We start from the raw sequence: 17,558 nt of genomic DNA on the forward strand, positions 1-17,558 counted from the left end.
ACTGCTTTGGATTCAATGGACTATGTCGATGACCTGGATTTTAATATTTTTTAAAATAAAATGGCTAACAAGTAGAGATGAGCGAGTATACTCGTCCGAGTATTAGCATACTCGGACCGGCTTGTTACTCGGACGAGTATCTCGCCGGCTCGAGATCGAGCATTAAATTAAGTGAAGAACAGTATTTTTATTACATAATAAAATATACCAGATGTTTACTGATGTTTTGCTTGTAAGAACACATTGAAATAACACTATTCTTCACTTCCCAGGTGTTCACGCGTGTCTCCCGCTAAGTTCGGAGATGTTTGGAACATCTGGAATGTGAAGAATAGTGTTCTTTCAATGTGTCCTGCACTTAAATGGTCCTGTGTTCACTGTCTTTAATGTTTTAATTCTATTCTTTACTTTACAGCTGTGTGCGCGTATCTCCGAACCTATCGGGAGACGCGCGCACACCTGCAATGTGAAGAATAGAATTAAAACATTAAAAACAATGAAAACACGAACATTTAAAGTGCAGAACACATTTAAATAACACTATTCTTCACTTTGCTGATGTGGCGCACATCTCCAACATTATCGGAAGACACGCGCGCACATCTGCAAAGTGAAGAATAGAATTAAAACATTAAAAACAGTGAATACAGGACCATTTAAGTGCAGAACACATTGAAAGAACACTATTCTTCACATTCCAGAAGTTCTGAACATCTCCGAACTTAGCGGAAAACACGCGCGAACACCTGGAAAGTGAAGAATAGTGTTATTTCAATGTGTTCTTACAAGCAAAACATCAGTAAACATCTGGGATATTTATTATGCACTGTTATTTTAATGTTCTCTTTTACTAAAAAAATGCTCAGGGAGCCTGCTGCTGTTTTTTTTGTATCTTGCTAGTTAGAAAAATAGGGAGGAACTAATGTCGGCTACCCCAATTTTTGGCCCAAAAAAGCTTAGGGTGTGTAGCGGACATGCTCTTTGCCTAGAGGGCTGAGGCAAATGCTTGTTGCCTAGGGGGCTGGTGACTTATATGCAGTATCCCACACAATACAATGGCAGTAGATTCGATGGTAGTACAAGTGGGAGCATATCAGGGGTTAATATATGCCTACAGAATACATTGGTGGCAGTGGAGTCCATTGGTAGTACAAGTGGGAACATATCAGGGGTTATCACTAGAGATGAGCGAACACTAAAATGCTCGGGTACTCGTTATTCGAGACGAACTTTTCCCGATGCTCGAGTGCTCGTCTCGAATAACGAACCCCATTGAAGTCAATGGGAGACTCGAGCATTTTTCAAGGGGACCAAGGCTCTGCACAGGGAAGCTTGGCCAAACACCTGGGAACCTCAGAAAAGGATGGAAACACCACGGAAATGGACAGGAAACAGCAGGGGCAGCATGCATGGATGCCTCTGAGGCTGCTTAAACGCACCATTATGCCAAAATTATGGGCAACAGCATGGCCATGACAGAGTGACAGAATGAAGCTAGATAGCATCTAAAACATGCAATAATTGACCCTGACACTATAGGGGACGGCATGCAGAGGCAGCGGCAGCAGGCTAGAGAGTGTCATGGCGACATACCCTAAATGGACTCAGGCTTCAAACCAATGGGTGGCAGAGAGGAACCAAAGGAGGTGAGCAAGAAGTGCTCAAATAATATCGGTACATGATAAAAGTTTGCCAGTATATTTTGTGGATTACACAGCAGGGTGGCGACAAAGTTAACATGGAAGCCATGAAAACAACCCAAAATTCTGCCTGACACAGCTCGTTTGATAAGGGGACCATGTATGGAGGCAGTGAACTAGTAGTAGATTAAAGGTGCTGCAGTTAAAACTATGTTAGTTGGATCTTGGCATGGAGCTGGCGCTCCGCTGCCAGGCGAGCTTTCGCCAATCCAAGCCCCTGTCTCTAGGCTACTCCCCAAACAGCACTTCTAAGAACCTTTTGTATAAGATCAAGTGTAGTAGCGTTCTTATAAGTTTAGGATATGCCGGGTGAGGGGAATGTAAACAGATGCGCAAGAAGCGCATGATGCGCATGGAGCTGGCGCTCCGCTGCCAGGCGAGCTTTCGCAAATCCAAGCCCCTGTCTCTAGGCTACTCCCCAAACAGCACTTTTGTATAAGATCAAGTGTAGTAGCGTTCTTATAAGTTTAGGATATGGCGGGTGAGGGGAATGTAAACAGATGCGCAAGAAGCGCTGAAATAATATCCCTAAATGGTAAAAGTTTGCAAGTATATTTTGTGGATTACACAGCAGGGTGGCGACAAAGTTAACAACTTTGATGTGGAATCCATGAAAACAACCCAAATTTCTGCCTGACACACCTCGTTTGATAAAGGGACGATGTATGGAGGCAGCTATATGGACGACTTTTGGAGGTAGGAATGGAGACAACGTGTGGAGGCTGCTATGGAGACAATTTAATTTGGATAGTGCCTGTATGTGGCAGTCCCAAACATTTTTCAAACCAGAGGAGCAGGTAGGTGGCCCTCCAGTAAAATGGGATAGATTGAGTGCCTGTATGTGGCAGTCCCAAAAATTGTTCAAACCAGAGGAGCAGGTAGGTGGCCCTCCAGTAAAATGGAATAGATTGAGTGCCTGTATGTGGCAGTCCCAAAAATTGTTCAAACCAGAGGAGCAGGTAGGTGGCCCTGCAGTAAAATGGAATAGATTGAGTGCCTGTATGTGGCAGTCCCAAAAATGTTTCAAACCAGAGGAGCAGGTAGGTGGCCCTCCAGTAAAATGGGATAGATTGAGTGCCTGTATGTGGCAGTCCCAAAAATGTTTCAAACCAGAGGAGCAGGTAGGTGGCCCTCCAGTAAAATGGGATAGATTGAGTGCCTGTATGTGGCAGTCCCAAAAATGTTTCAAACCAGAGGAGCAGGTAGGTGGCCCTCCAGTAAAATGGGATAGATTGAGTGCCTGTATGTGGCAGTCCCAAAAATGTTTCAAACCAGAGGAGCAGGTAGGTGGCCCTCCAGTAAAATGGAATAGATTGAGTGCCTGTATGTGGCAGTCCCAAAAATTGTTCAAACCAGAGGAGCAGGTAGGTGGCCCTCCAGTAAAATGGGATAGATTGAGTGCCTGTATGTGGCAGTCCCAAAAATGTTTCAAACCAGAGGAGCAGGTAGGTGGCCCTCCAGTAAAATGGAATAGATTGAGTGCCTGTATGTGGCAGTCCCAAAAATTCTTCAAACCAGAGGAGCAGGTAGGTGGCCCTCCAGTAAAATGGAATAGATTGAGTGCCTGTATGTGGCAGTCCCAAAAATTGTTCAAACCAGAGGAGCAGGTAGGTGGCCCTCCAGTAAAATGGGATAGATTGAGTGCCTGTATGTGGCAGTCCCAAAAATGTTTCAAACCAGAGGAGCAGGTAGGTGGCCCTCCAGTAAAATGGAATAGATTGAGTGCCTGTATGTGGCAGTCCCAAAAATTCTTCAAACCAGAGGAGCAGGTAGGTGGCCCTCCAGTAAAATGGAATAGATTGAGTGCCTGTATGTGGCACTCACAAAAATTGTTTCAAACAGAGGACCGGGTAGGTGGCCCTCCAGAAAAATTAAATGCATGAAGTATAGCAAGAGCCAGTGGGCCCTGTCAAAAAATAGCCATTTTCCTCTGCTTTACTGTACAAAGAGGAGGAGAAGGAGGAAAATGAGGAGGAGGAGGAGGAGTGGATCAATTATTCAGGTTGAGCTTCCTTCACCTGGTGGAGATTGGAAATTCTGAGAAATCCAGCCTTTATTCATTTTAATAAGCGTCAGCCTGTCAGCGCTGTCAGTCGACAGGCGTGTACGCTTATCGGTGATGATGCCACCAGCTGCACTGAAAACCCGCTCGGACAAGACGCTAGCGGCAGGGCAGGCAAGAACCTCCAAGGCGTACAGCGCCAGTTCGTGCCACATGTCCAGCTTTGAAACCCAGTAGTTGTAGGGAGCTGTGTGATCATTTAGGACGATGGTATGGTCAGCTACGTACTCCCTCACCATCTTTCTGTAAAGATCAGCCCTACTCTGCCGAGACTGGGGACAGGTGACAGTGTCTTGCTGGGGTGACATAAAGCTGGCAAAAGCCTTGTAAAGCGTACCCTTGCCAGTGCTGGACAAGCTGCCTGCTCGCCTACTCTCCCTCGCTACTTGTCCCGCAGAACTACGCACTCTGCCGCTAGCGCTGTCAGAAGGGAAATACTGTTTCAGCTTGTGCACCAGGGCCTGCTGGTATTCATGCATTCTCACACTCCTTTCCTCTGCAGGGATGAGAGTGGCAAGATTTTGCTTGTACCGTGGGTCCAGGAGAGTGAACACCCAGTAATCGGTGCTGGAATAAATTCTTTGAACGCGAGGGTCACGGGATAGGCAGCCTAGCATGAAATCTGCCATATGCGCCAGAGTACCAACGCGTAAGAATTCACTCCCCTCACTGGCCTGACTGTCCATTTCCTCCTCCTCCAACTCCTCCAACTCCTCTTCTTCTGCCCATACACGCTGAACAGTGAAGGACTCAACAATGGTCCCCTCTTGTGTCTCGCCAACATTCTCCTCCTCTTCCTCCTCATCCTCCTCCACCTCCACCTCCTCCGATATGCGCTGAGAAACAGACCTCAGGGTGCTTTGGCTATCAACAAGGGAATATTCTTCCCCCGTCTCTTGTGACGAGCGCAAAGCTTCCGACTTCATGCTGACCAGAGAGTTTTTCAACAGGCCAAGCAGCGGGATGGTGAGGCTGATGATGGCGGCATCGCCACTGACCATCTGTGTTGACTCCTCAAAGTTACTCAGCACCTGACAGATATCAGACATCCACGTCCACTCCTCATTGTAGACTTGAGGAAGCTGACTGACCTGACTACCAGTTCTGGTGGAAGTTGACATCTGGCAGTCTACAATCGCTCTGCGCTGCTGGTAAACTCTGGATAACATGGTCAGTGTTGAATTCCACCTCGTGGGCACATCGCACAACAGTCGGTGAGCGGGCAGTTGGAGGCGGCGCTGCGCTGCCCTGAGAGTGGCAGCATCTGGGCTGGACTTCCTGAAATGCGCACAGATGCGGCGCACCTTCGTGAGCAAATCAGACAGATTGGGGTATGTCTTGAGGAAACGCTGCACTATCAGATTTAACACATGGGCCAGGCATGGCACATGTGTCAGTCTGCCGAGTTGCAGAGCCGCCACCAGGTTACGGCCGTTGTCACACACAACCATTCCCGGCTTGAGGTTCAGCGGTGCCAGCCACAGATCAGTCTGCGCCGTGATGCCCTGTAATAGCTCTTGGGCGGTGTGCCTTTTGTCGCCTAGGCTCAGCAGTTTGAGCACCGCCTGCTGTCGCTTAGCGACGGCACTGCTGCTGTGCCTAGAGCTACCGACTGATGGCGCCGTGCCCACGGATGGTAGTTCGGAGGAGGAGGTGGAGGAGGGGTGGGAGGAGGAGGAGGCATAGTAGGCCTGAAACACCTGGACCGAGGTAGGCCCCGCAATCCTCGGCGTCGGCAGTATATGAGCAGCCCCAGGGTCAGTCTCGGTCCCAGCCTCCACCAAGTTAACCCAATGTGCCGTCAGCGATATATAGTGGCCCTGCCCGGCAGCACTCGTCCACGTGTCCGTGGTCAGGTGGACCTTGTCAGAAACGGCGTTGGTCAGGGCACGGATGATGTTGTCTGACACGTGCTGGTGCAGGGCTGGGACGGCACATCGGGAAAAGTAGTGGCGGCTGGGGACCGAATACCGAGGGGCGGCCGCCGCCATGAGGTTGCGAAAGGCCTCGGTCTCTACTAGCCTATAGGGCAGCATCTCCAGGCTAAGCAATCTGGAGATGTGCACATTAAGGGCTTGGGCGTGCGGGTGGGTTGCACTATATTTGCGTTTCCGCTCCAGCGTCTGGGGTATGGAGAGCTGAACGCTGGTGGATGCTGTGGAGGATCGTGGAGGCGACGATGGGGTTTTTGGGCCAGGGTCCTGGGCAGGGGGCTGACTAGCAGCTGACACAGGGGAAGGAGCAGTGGTGTGCACGGCCGGAGGTGAACGGGCTTGTTGCCACTGAGTGGGGTGCTTAGCATTCATATGCCTGCGCATACTGGTGGTAGTTAAGCTAGTAGTGGTGGAACCCCTGCTGAGCCTGGTTTGGCAAATGTTGCACACCACAGTCCGTCGGTCATCCGGTGTTTCCTTAAAGAACCTCCACACTTCTGAAGATCTAGCCCTCGCCGCAAGAGCCCTCACCACGGGAGCTTCACTAGTTGACAGTGGCGCTGATGCACCAGCTCTGGCCCTGCCTCTCCGTCTGGCCCCACCACTGCCTCTTCCAACCTGTTCAGGTCGAGGACTCTCCTCCGTCTCAGAAGCACTGTGTTCACCCGGCCTCTCAACCCAGCTTGGGTCTGTCACCTCATCATCCTCCGATCCCTCAGTCTGCTCCCCCCTCGGACTTCCTGCCCTGACAACAACTTCCCCACTGTCTGACAACCGTGTCTCCTCATCGTCGGACACCTCTTTACACACTTCCACTACGTCAAGAAGGTCATCATCACCCACAGACTGTGACTGGTGGAAAACCTGGGCATCGGAAAATTGCTCAGCAGCAACCGGACAAGTGGTTTGTGACTGTGGGAAGGGTCCAGAAAACAGTTCCTCAGAGTATGCCGGTTCAAATGGCAAATTTTCCTGGGAGGGGGCAGACTGGGGGGGAGGAGGCTGAGGTGCAGGAGCTGGAGGAGTGGGGATTTCGGTGACATGGGTGGACTGCGTGGAAGACTGACTGGTGGTGGACAAATTGCTCGAAGCATTGTCAGCAATCCACGACATCACCTGTTCGCACTGTTCTGGCCTCAACAGTGCTCTACCACGAGTCCCAGTAACTTCAGACATGAACCTAGGGAGTGTAGCTCTGCGGCGTTCCCCTGCTCCCTCATCAGCAGGTGGTGTCTCACCCCGCCCAGGACCACGGCCTCTGACCCCTGCAGTAGTTGGACGCCCACGTCCCCGCCCTCGTCCTCTACCCCTAGCCCTGGGGTTAAACATTTTTAAAATGAGAGTTATAACTTTTTTTTTTTTTTTACTTTTTTTTTTTTTTTTTGTGTGTTTTTTTTGTGTTTTTTGTTTTTTTTTGTGTTTTTTGTTTTTTTTTGAGTTTTTAGAACCAAACAATCCTATCCTATTGCTATGGCTATTTTCTAGCCAAGTATCAAAGGAAGCACACTACTATGCCAGATGAGATGACACTGAGTTATTGCCTAATAGAAATCCAACCCCTACTGAATTTTGCCACTTCAGCCTTTGCTATGGATATGTGCGCCACTAAGCGCAGAACACAGCGGTCGCAAGTCTCACTACAAATTGCTCAGAATTGGCAAGTACATGCACTGCAGAAACTACAGCCACCAGCAGATCAACCAGAAATCAAATATATAGAACGCTACTGTAGGCTTCAAGAAGCTATTTGTATTCTCCTATGGCTATTTTCTAGCCAAGTATCAAAGGAAGCACACTACTATGCCAGATGAGATGACACTGAGTTATTGCCTAATAGAAATCCAACCCCTACTGAATTTTGCCACTTCAGCCTTTGCTATGGATATGTGCGCCACTAAGCGCAGAACACAGCGGTCGCAAGTCTCACTACAAATTGCTCAGAATTGGCAAGTACATGCACTGCAGAAACTACAGCCACCAGCAGATCAACCAGAAATCAAATATATAGAACGCTACTGTAGGCTTCAAGAAGCTATTTGTATTCTCCTATGGCTATTTTCTAGCCAAGTATCAAAGGAAGCACACTACTATGCCAGATGAGATGACACTGAGTTATTGCCTAATAGAAATCCAACCCCTACTGAATTTTGCCACTTCAGCCTTTGCTATGGATATGTGCGCCACTAAGCGCAGAACACAGCGGTCGCAAGTCTCACTACAAATTGCTCAGAATTGGCAAGTACATGCACTGCAGAAACTACAGCCACCAGCAGATCAACCAGAAATCAAATATATAGAACGCTACTGTAGGCTTCAAGAAGCTATTTGTATTCTCCTATGGCTATTTTCTAGCCAAGTATCAAAGGAAGCACACTACTATGCCAGATGAGATGACACTGAGTTATTGCCTAATAGAAATCCAACCCCTACTGAATTTTGCCACTTCAGCCTTTGCTATGGATATGTGCGCCACTAAGCGCAGAACACAGCGGTCGCAAGTCTCACTACAAATTGCTCAGAATTGGCAAGTACATGCACTGCAGAAACTACAGCCACCAGCAGATCAACCAGAAATCAAATATATAGAACGCTACTGTAGGCTTCAAGAAGCTATTTGTATTCTCCTATGGCTATTTTCTAGCCAAGTATCAAAGGAAGCACACTACTATGCCAGATGAGATGACACTGAGTTATTGCCTAATAGAAATCCAACCCCTACTGAATTTTGCCACTTCAGCCTTTGCTATGGATATGTGCGCCACTAAGCGCAGAACACAGCGGTCGCAAGTCTCACTACAAATTGCTCAGAATTGGCAAGTACATGCACTGCAGAAACTACAGCCACCAGCAGATCAACCAGAAATCAAATATATAGAACGCTACTGTAGGCTTCAAGAAGCTATTTGTATTCTCCTATGGCTATTTTCTAGCCAAGTATCAAAGGAAGCACACTACTATGCCAGATGAGATGACACTGAGTTATTGCCTAATAGAAATCCAACCCCTACTGAATTTTCCCACTTCGGTCTTTGCTATGGATATGTGTGCCACTAAGAGCTTAACACAACGGTAGCAAGTCCCCCTGCTAATTCCTCACAAAATGGTAAAAGATGCAAATTAAAATAAAAAAAGTAGAACGTTATTGTAGCCCTAAGAAGGGCTGTTGGGTTCTTTGAGAATCACTCCTGCCTAACAGTAAGCTAATAGAACACCCTAACGCTTTCCCTGACCAGCAGCAGCTCTCTCCCTAGCGGCATCCAGAGACAGAATGATCCGAGCAGCGCGGCCAGCGGCTAGTCTATCCCAGGGTCACCTGATCTGGCCAGCCAACCACTGCTATCGACGTGTAAGGGTACCACGTCATGCTGGGTGGAGTGCAGAGTCTCCTGGCTTGTGATTGGCTCTGTTTCTGGCCGCCAAAAAGCAAAACGGCGGGAGCTGCCATTTTCTCGAGCGGGCAAAGTATTCGTCCGAGCAACGAGCAGTTTCGAGTACCCTAATGCTCGACCGAGCATCAAGCTCGGACGAGCATGTTCGCTCATCTCTAGTTATCACATTACACACACATTACACATGAAGTAAAGAGGTCAACCTCTTTAGCCAATTTGTCAGTCTAGGCAAGTAGTAACTAGGCAAGGTGATGTCACAACCTCTTTAAAGATGTTGAGATGTGGGGTCTTCTGGCCGTTAAAAAAAAAAAGAAATCTTTACTCAGGCTTCAGGTCCAAAGAAAAGGCTTGCATTTATTTGCACAAAAATAAAATGTACAGAACAAAAATGCAGATAATTTAGGGGATAGATTGCAGCTACCTTGGAACAAGCAGCTCCCCTGTGGTCAGATCAGACACTCTGACCTTGAGACAATCCATGTACACACAGGTGTCATTAAATACCCAACTATTTCCCTTGAGTCTTAAAGGGATACACCCCTGGGTTGCACCTTTGACAACAAACATCACACAAAGATATATTTCTTACTTAATATACATAATGCCACAATACAATATAATACACAATATAAAAATAAAGGTGAGTTTACAATATATACAAAGTAACCAAAGTAAGAAATACATACATAAACCACATGGCTTCAGCTCTGCATCAACTGGCAGTAATCAGGTGCAGCTATATAACCCCAGCTCACCCTCTGCTCAGGTTTTGCACACACAGGTAAGATCAGGTAATGCTGAGTGGTGACTGCTGAACTGGTTTGTCTGTTGAAACAATAGTGGACAGAGACAAAAGTTTGCTGGCCAGCAGGAGGAGAAAAAGTAGAAAAGGTACAAACACACAGACAAACAGTTCACCATTCACCCCTCAACATACCTCCCTGCTTCAGTGGAAGCTTGCCCTTCCACAAAGTAGTTCTCTACTAAGTGATCGGCATTCTTATGCTGACTCCCTGGTTTGTACTGTACAAAGAAACGGTAAGGCTGTAAGCCCAAGTACCAACGTGTCAGACAAGCATTGTTACCCTTCACTGTATGCAACAAAAATAAAGGATAATGGTCAGAAATTAACACAAACTCTTTACCCAATAGATAATAACTTAACGTCTTAAAATTGCAGTTTTGCCTTTTTTAATTTTCAGCATCATCAGTCCTCATCTGGCTATATGCCTGCTGTGCTTTGCTGGTGAGAAATGGCACTAAATGAAGGACCCATTGATCTTCAGGCCACTTGTTCGCATGAGCCACTCTTTCAAATACTTTTAGATATGACTCTATATCATCAGTCTCTGTTACCTTGGTCAGCGTTAATTTTGTGGCAGGAGAAAGATTTTGCTGCATGGCTTGTAGTGCCTGGATAAACTGTTCATCTCTCCTTGCTCTTTCCACCTCTTGTTGCTTGATGTCAATTCTGCGTTGCTCCTCCTCCTTGTCTCTCCTCCATTGCTCTTTTTCACGGTAGAATTTTTCCTCCTCTTTTCTACGTTAATCACTTAACTCTTGGTGCTGGACCAACCATACAAGGAGTTCCTCCATGCTTTTTGGAGAAGTTGCACTCACTGGTGGATCAGTACCAGCTGCAGCGCCCTCCTCTGGAATCACAGGTTTGCATACCTCTGGCTGGGTGCTCTCCATCTCCAACACAGGAGCTGCTTTTGCCTTTTGGCGAGATCCTTCTGCCAGTTTGGGACGTGCAGATGCTTTAGCGCGCTGCGGTGGTCTAGCAGACTGCGACGTTATAAACCTCCTGGTACGCCCTACCATCAGCTGAGTAGTAAACTGTACTTTGTCCAGTACAAACAGCCATCCCACTGCTGACACCATATGTTGAGATGTGGGGTCTTCTGGCCGTTAAAAAAAAAGAAATCTTTACTCAGGCTTCAGGTCCAAAGAAAAGGCTTGTATTTATTTGCACAAAAATAAAATGTACAGAACAAAAATGCAGATAATTCAGGGGTCAGGTTGCAGCTACCTTGGAACAAGCAGCTCCCCTGTGGTCAGATCAGACACTCTGACCTTGAGACAATCCATGTACACACAGGTGTCATTAAATACCCAAATATTTCCCTTGAGTCTTAAAGGGATACACCCCTGGGTTGCACCTTTGACAACAAACATCACATAAATATATTTCTTACTTAATATATATAACACCACAATACAGTATAATACACAATATAAAAATAAAGGTGAGTTTACAATATACACAAAGTAACCAAAGTAAGAAATACAAACATTAACCACATGGCTTCAGCTCTGCATCACCTGGCAGTAATCAGGTACAGGCTATATAACCCCGGCTCACCCTCTGCTCAGGTTTTGCACACACACAGGTAAGATCAGGTAATGCTGGTGACTGCTGAACTGGTTTGTCTGTTGAAACAATAGCGGACAGAGACAAAAGTTTGCTGGCCAGCAGGAGGAGAAAAAGAAGAAAAGGTACAAACACACAGACAGACAAACAGTTCACCATTCACCCCTCAACAGGGTCTCAAAAATATAGTGGAGAAATATGTAAAACCGTAACAGAAGTAGAACTTACCTATTATATTATCTCCATTTTGGTGCTGCTTCTCCGGTGCCCAAAATCTATTTATTTTATTGTAAGACTGATGTCACATTGATAGACATGACCTCTGCAGTGATTTTATGTGGGAACTGTTTCCCAAAACAAGGACCATTTCCCAGTGCTTAAAAGGAGGAGAACATATATAGCATCAGAATACAGACCTGAAACCTGCACAGTATTTCCCCACAGTGAAATTAACAAGAAACAATTAACAATGGAAAAATAACACAAATGTAACTTCCATAGTCACATAAAATATGGATTTTGGGGACTTGTGATGTGTTTGAGGCACTCGCTGAAGGACAGGATGTGAATGACATGCTGTGCACTGTTAATTTAGTCAGCTGAGAACATGGACCCCCTGCTGTCCTTGACTTCGCTCATGTTTCAGATAGTAAAACTCCACCAAAGACTTTAGTCTGGAACATCCGTTCAGTACTCCCCATGGTGCCTTCCAGGACCTGCTGTAAGTGACTGTCTTACTTTCATCTGTCCACTTTATGTCACTCACTCTGTAAATCCATATATCACCAGACCTGGAATCTTCACCCCCTCCACATGTTATGTCACAGATTTTTCTATTCACATTTGAGGATGTCGCACACACTCTTTGTAGGTTATCATTTCATGTTTAGCTTCCTTTTCATTGAATTTATAAAGAACATGTTCACAAGAGTCAAACCTATAACATATGATGGGCTATATCAGTACAGTATATCAGGAATGTAGTTTCTTAATCAGTAAGAGGATACTACATCGGTTTCTCCGTGTGCATGTACTGGTGTATATAATGTGATGAAGACAGTACATATAATAAGAAACATTATTGAAGCCTTTTTGCATTTTTCTTAGTCATTTTGTCACAATTGCCAATTATACGAACTTAATATAATACAGTAATGGATTTCTAAATTCATATAAGTTCTTACAATTATAGTGTGCCATGGCTAGTGAGCCGGTGTAAAAGTGTGGCAGGTAAAGATGAGTGGACCTCTTCTAGTTCATGCCAAAAATTCTTGTCCCTGAACTCGGACTTCATTAAGAACTCTGGGTTTGGTGTTCATCTACTTCACCCACTGGAAACACCTGAGATCGTTGCTGGCATCAATCACACGTGTTAACTCTTTAAATGTTGCCGGGAAAGCAGGGGTAAGTGTTCCAAACTTTTAGGTTTATTTCGCCCACACATGGCTGAACCGGGACTGGTCCACTCATCTGTAGTGACCGGAACCTAATGAAACTGAATTGAAAGCACAAGGGTAAGGAGTAAGGGTAAGTAGAGCAAAAAATAGTCGTGTGATGAATATGGCCAAGGGGAAGGGGTCTTACACTACTAAAATCCCCCACTTCCCTCTAGCCTCATCCCAATTAGATAAAACTTTAGCTAGCTATAGTGTTATCTAACAATTCAGAGGCTGCATAGGAAATCTGGCTCGGTAAGGGGCCGGGCTTCAAAGCATTTACCCCAGTCGCTGGGACTCTGAGGCTTCCTTCCAATTTTCAAACTAAAGACAGAGTCTCCTCTTAGACTAATATGTTGATTAGGGACCGTTATGGAGTTATGGTCCATCTAAGCCCAAGGGCAAATACATTTTTGGATATCTTATCGTCAGTGGATTACAGTGGCTCTAGCATCCTTGAGTCCAGAGATTTAACATATCTGGATAGGACCATAGCAAATGGGTCAGGTTTGGTATCAATGCCATCCAGGGATTCACCCAGATCCAATGGTACCAGAACCATGATCCTACGACTCCCTCTTGAGAATCTATGATATAATCAGGCACCTCTGAATCCCCATTTTCTTTTGAATGGGAACCAATTTATCATCAAGTGCAGAGGAAGATCTTAAAGTGTGGACTATCAGATTCCGTACACAAGGTAAATAACTTACTGAATTGCTGATACTTGTAGTGCTACCTTTGTATTTTGTACTCTGTTTATCTATGCGTGTGTACTGTATTGTCTAGTGTGTCCTTAAGGCAATTAAATATAAAACTGACCTGGGTTTTAAAGGAAACCTACCATCAGGAATAAACTAAATGAGGTATTCCTGATGGTAGCTTTCTTTGTTCCTTCTAAGCCCTGCACTATCTTTACCAAATGTTTTTTTTCCTAACAAAATAAATAAAACTTTTAGCTTTTGTGTATACGAATGAACCTCAGAGGCTACTGGGACGTGGAGTAGCCCGGCTGAGTTCCAAGGACTAATGCTACACCACACTCCCTTAGGCTGTGAAGAAAATACTGGCTGAAGAGCGCTGTGGGGCCGCACTCGGAGGAAGGACTTCGGAGGTGTAGCCTTAGCCCCCAGTTCTCAGCCGGGCTTCATCACGCCCCAATAGCCTCTGAGGTTCATTAGCATACACAAAAAGTAAAGGTTTTATTTATTTAGTTAGTTAGGGAAGAAAGATTAGGTAAAGGAACAAAGAAATCTTCCATAAGGAACACATCAGTTAGTGCATTCCTGATGGTAGGTTAAATGGTTAAACATTTTATTTGGTATTATTGCTGCAGTAAAGGGAAAAAAACGTTATTGATAAAGTTTAAGGAATGGCTAAGAGGATTGATCATTGTGGTTTATATAGGATGGTCAATATCAGTTCTTCCATCATAAACGTGCACGTAAGTGAGGTTCAATCTTTGTGAAAATAGCATGAATCATCACTTTATTATTATAGCACATTATTATTTTAGAAATATGCACTATGTGCAGGAAGACTATGGCTATGACCCTATTCTCCTGGAAACTGTCCTAGTATAATTCACTTCACAGCGCTTTTCTTCAAGATGTTGATGCACAATGTGTCTTACTACTTATAGTTTACCCTGACTTATGTGTTCTGTAGTCCAAGATCCAACTGTGATTCTGTTTCCATAATTCTGAATACTGTTTTCTTGCATTGCAAAATCAACAGCCAGACAACCAGAAGGTTTTAATTCAACCATGTTATGTGTTACAGCTGTACTTTGAGGTATCCAAGGTTTAGTCAGTAGCATGAAGAATGCTTCCACCCGGAGTGGCCCATCTTCAGTGCTCATATCAATGCTCATACTTCTAAAGCTATCTATGTGATTTATAGTATCTTCCTGCTGCATGGTTCCAAAGTCTTTGGCATAGCCAACTCTGGAAACACATAATTTTGCTGCTGCCTATTATATGTGTATCAGCATATCTGGCACAACCCTATATGCAAGGCTGACAGGTTTAAAAAGAGTTTAGTCCTTTCAAAAATCCATTTTCAATTACCTTCTTCAGGCATTCAAGTGTTCAGAGAGGACAGGATCCCCACTTTGTCTCCTCACCTACAAGTAAGAACTGACAGTCAGAAACCCAAGACCTGGAGCACCCGGCATGGAGGAGCTTGATAGAAATGATTGCCTCCACATTGGGGCAGCTGCACATTTTTTGCCCATGGAAACAGGGTTGTATATTGGAACATGGATCATATGATGCAAGAAATACCTGTCTACACTGCTGTTACCTTGTCGGCACTGCAGTTCATCTGGCAGACAAGGAGTCCTTGCATCATAATTCTCCACTAAACACTATGTTCAGTGCGTGGGATCAGATCAACATACGGATCCATTTCCATGGGCTGCGCATGTTTGCGTGCAGCTTGCTTTAAGATGGAAATTACACATAAGGTAAATGTCAGCCAAACCCAGCCCTGCCAGCCAGATTGAGTATGATTGAATTCCAACTCTCCCCCAATGGCAAAAGTTGGAGGGAAAAAGGATGATGTTTTTTTTTAATTTACTTTCAAAAGAACAGTTTGGAAGAACATGCAGCCATACTGGTTGTTTATCATAATTTAGCAATAATTTAGTTACTCTCCATTTCTCGCCATTGACTATGTGTATTCACCATGGGTACATAGGTTTTATTGGAAGAAAATATTATGTCAACCCTTCAGAATGATCTAAATTTCTATATCAATTACATTATAATCAGGACTCATTGTTACCTTAAATCACAATTATAGGCAATGCAATGCAATCCAGCTAATAGCAGAGAAACAATAGTAATGTCATATAGTAATAATGCCTTATCTTGAGCACATTGGGGCACATTTACTTACCTGTCCGAGTCGCAATCCAAGATCCGGACTGTCCGACGATGATGCACTGTGCCGCGCTCCACGTAGATCGTGCGCCTGATATCCTACATGTGTCGCTCCCCGCTCAGATCCGCCGGAGTTCACAATCTTCTTCCCTGTGTATGTAAGTGCATGTCTTGCGAAACAATGTAAAAGTTATATCCCGCTCTTAGTCCCACCCCCCTCCAGATGACACATGAATCACATGACGCCTTTAAATGCTGAGCAAATAGTGTACAAATCCACAGTCCAAAGAGAAAAATATTTTTGAAGATGATCTTGGTTGTACTGTTTTCACAGACTACAATCAAAGCCATGTTCCTGACAAATACATTCTTCTCAAGTTTGGATCATGTAAACCATGTCTTGAGGCAAACAACTTTCCTTTCACGACCAGATTGTGAAAATGTTCTAGAGGAACTTTATAGCACAAATATACATTTCTATGTTTGGAGGAAGAAAAACATGAACATCAAAGCCCCAGTCCTATTGTGAAGCATGTTGAAGGCAGCATCATGTCTCCAGACTGCTTCGCTGCCCCAGGGTCTGGACATCTTGTGAACATTGATGATACATTCAAAGGTGTATGAAAAGACATTACAGGAGAATCTAAAAACAGCAGTGCAAGTCCTCAAGCAGAAGAGAAGATGTCTATTATGGACATCATCATGACATCATTCTACCACTAAAGCCCATTCACCCAGTTCATCTACAATGCTCAGAATTTTCTGACTGATCAATGATCTAATCTAGAAGGAGAGGCTCGACAGTGAATGACTTGTTAAATTGTTAAATGAAAGTGTTCTGTAACAACTCATTTACAGATCGATGTGTTGGGTTTTTCTATCGATCATTTCAATCATTTCCTGCTAGAAACAATGAAGTCCCCTGTAAAGACATCTGGAAACGGCTCACTTTAAGCATTATAAATGCAGACAGTGAAAAGGCTGAATCTTAGAATTGTCAATGTTTACAAAGTATTATTGGCAACAAGAGAGGAAAGGAAATTTTCACTTTGTTTAAAAACTGCAACAAAATTGAGCTGTTTGTGGGGTTTAGTAGAGGTAAAACATTTTCACATTCAGTGTTGTAAATTACAGCATGAAGCAGCCACTCATACATTAAGTGCACGTAAGGTACAACACTACTAAACTATGGGGCTCATTTACTAAGGGTCCGAATCACGCACTTTCTTTGGGTTTCCCGACGATTTCCGATTCGCATTGAATTGCCTCGGGATTTTGGCGTATCGGCGCCGGCTTTCACACAACAGAAATCTGGAGGGGGGGCTGGCCGCCGGACAACCCGTCGGATTCGGAAAATACGCGGAATTGAAAAAATGTTTTGTGTCGCAAGATCAAGCACTCACATGCACCGAGAAGAAGAAGGAAAACTCCGGCAGGCCTTGGCGCAGCAGCGACACCTGCTGGATATCGGGCGCACGGACCTTAGTGAATCCCGGAAGACCCGAATTCTCGTCGGACAACGCGCCGCGGGATCGTGACTGGACCGGGTAAGTAAATTTGCCCCAATATTTTGGAGGGTTGTATAGTCCTTATACCATATTCAATGGGATGAAGCACCTGTTCGGCAGACCTGTCATTTAATGTCATTGTGCCACAGTCATTGCAATCCCGCTTCCTTCTGTTACTGTTCCTTCTTGTCATCACTACAGACTGCTATGTTATGTAGGGCTATGCCCATACATGGCACCCATAGCTTTCGATTTTATTGTAAAGTTAGT

The sequence above is a fragment of the Engystomops pustulosus genome, chromosome 9 (genome assembly GCF_040894005.1).
Source record: "Engystomops pustulosus chromosome 9, aEngPut4.maternal, whole genome shotgun sequence".
NCBI classification, from domain to species: Eukaryota; Metazoa; Chordata; class Amphibia; order Anura; family Leptodactylidae; genus Engystomops; species Engystomops pustulosus.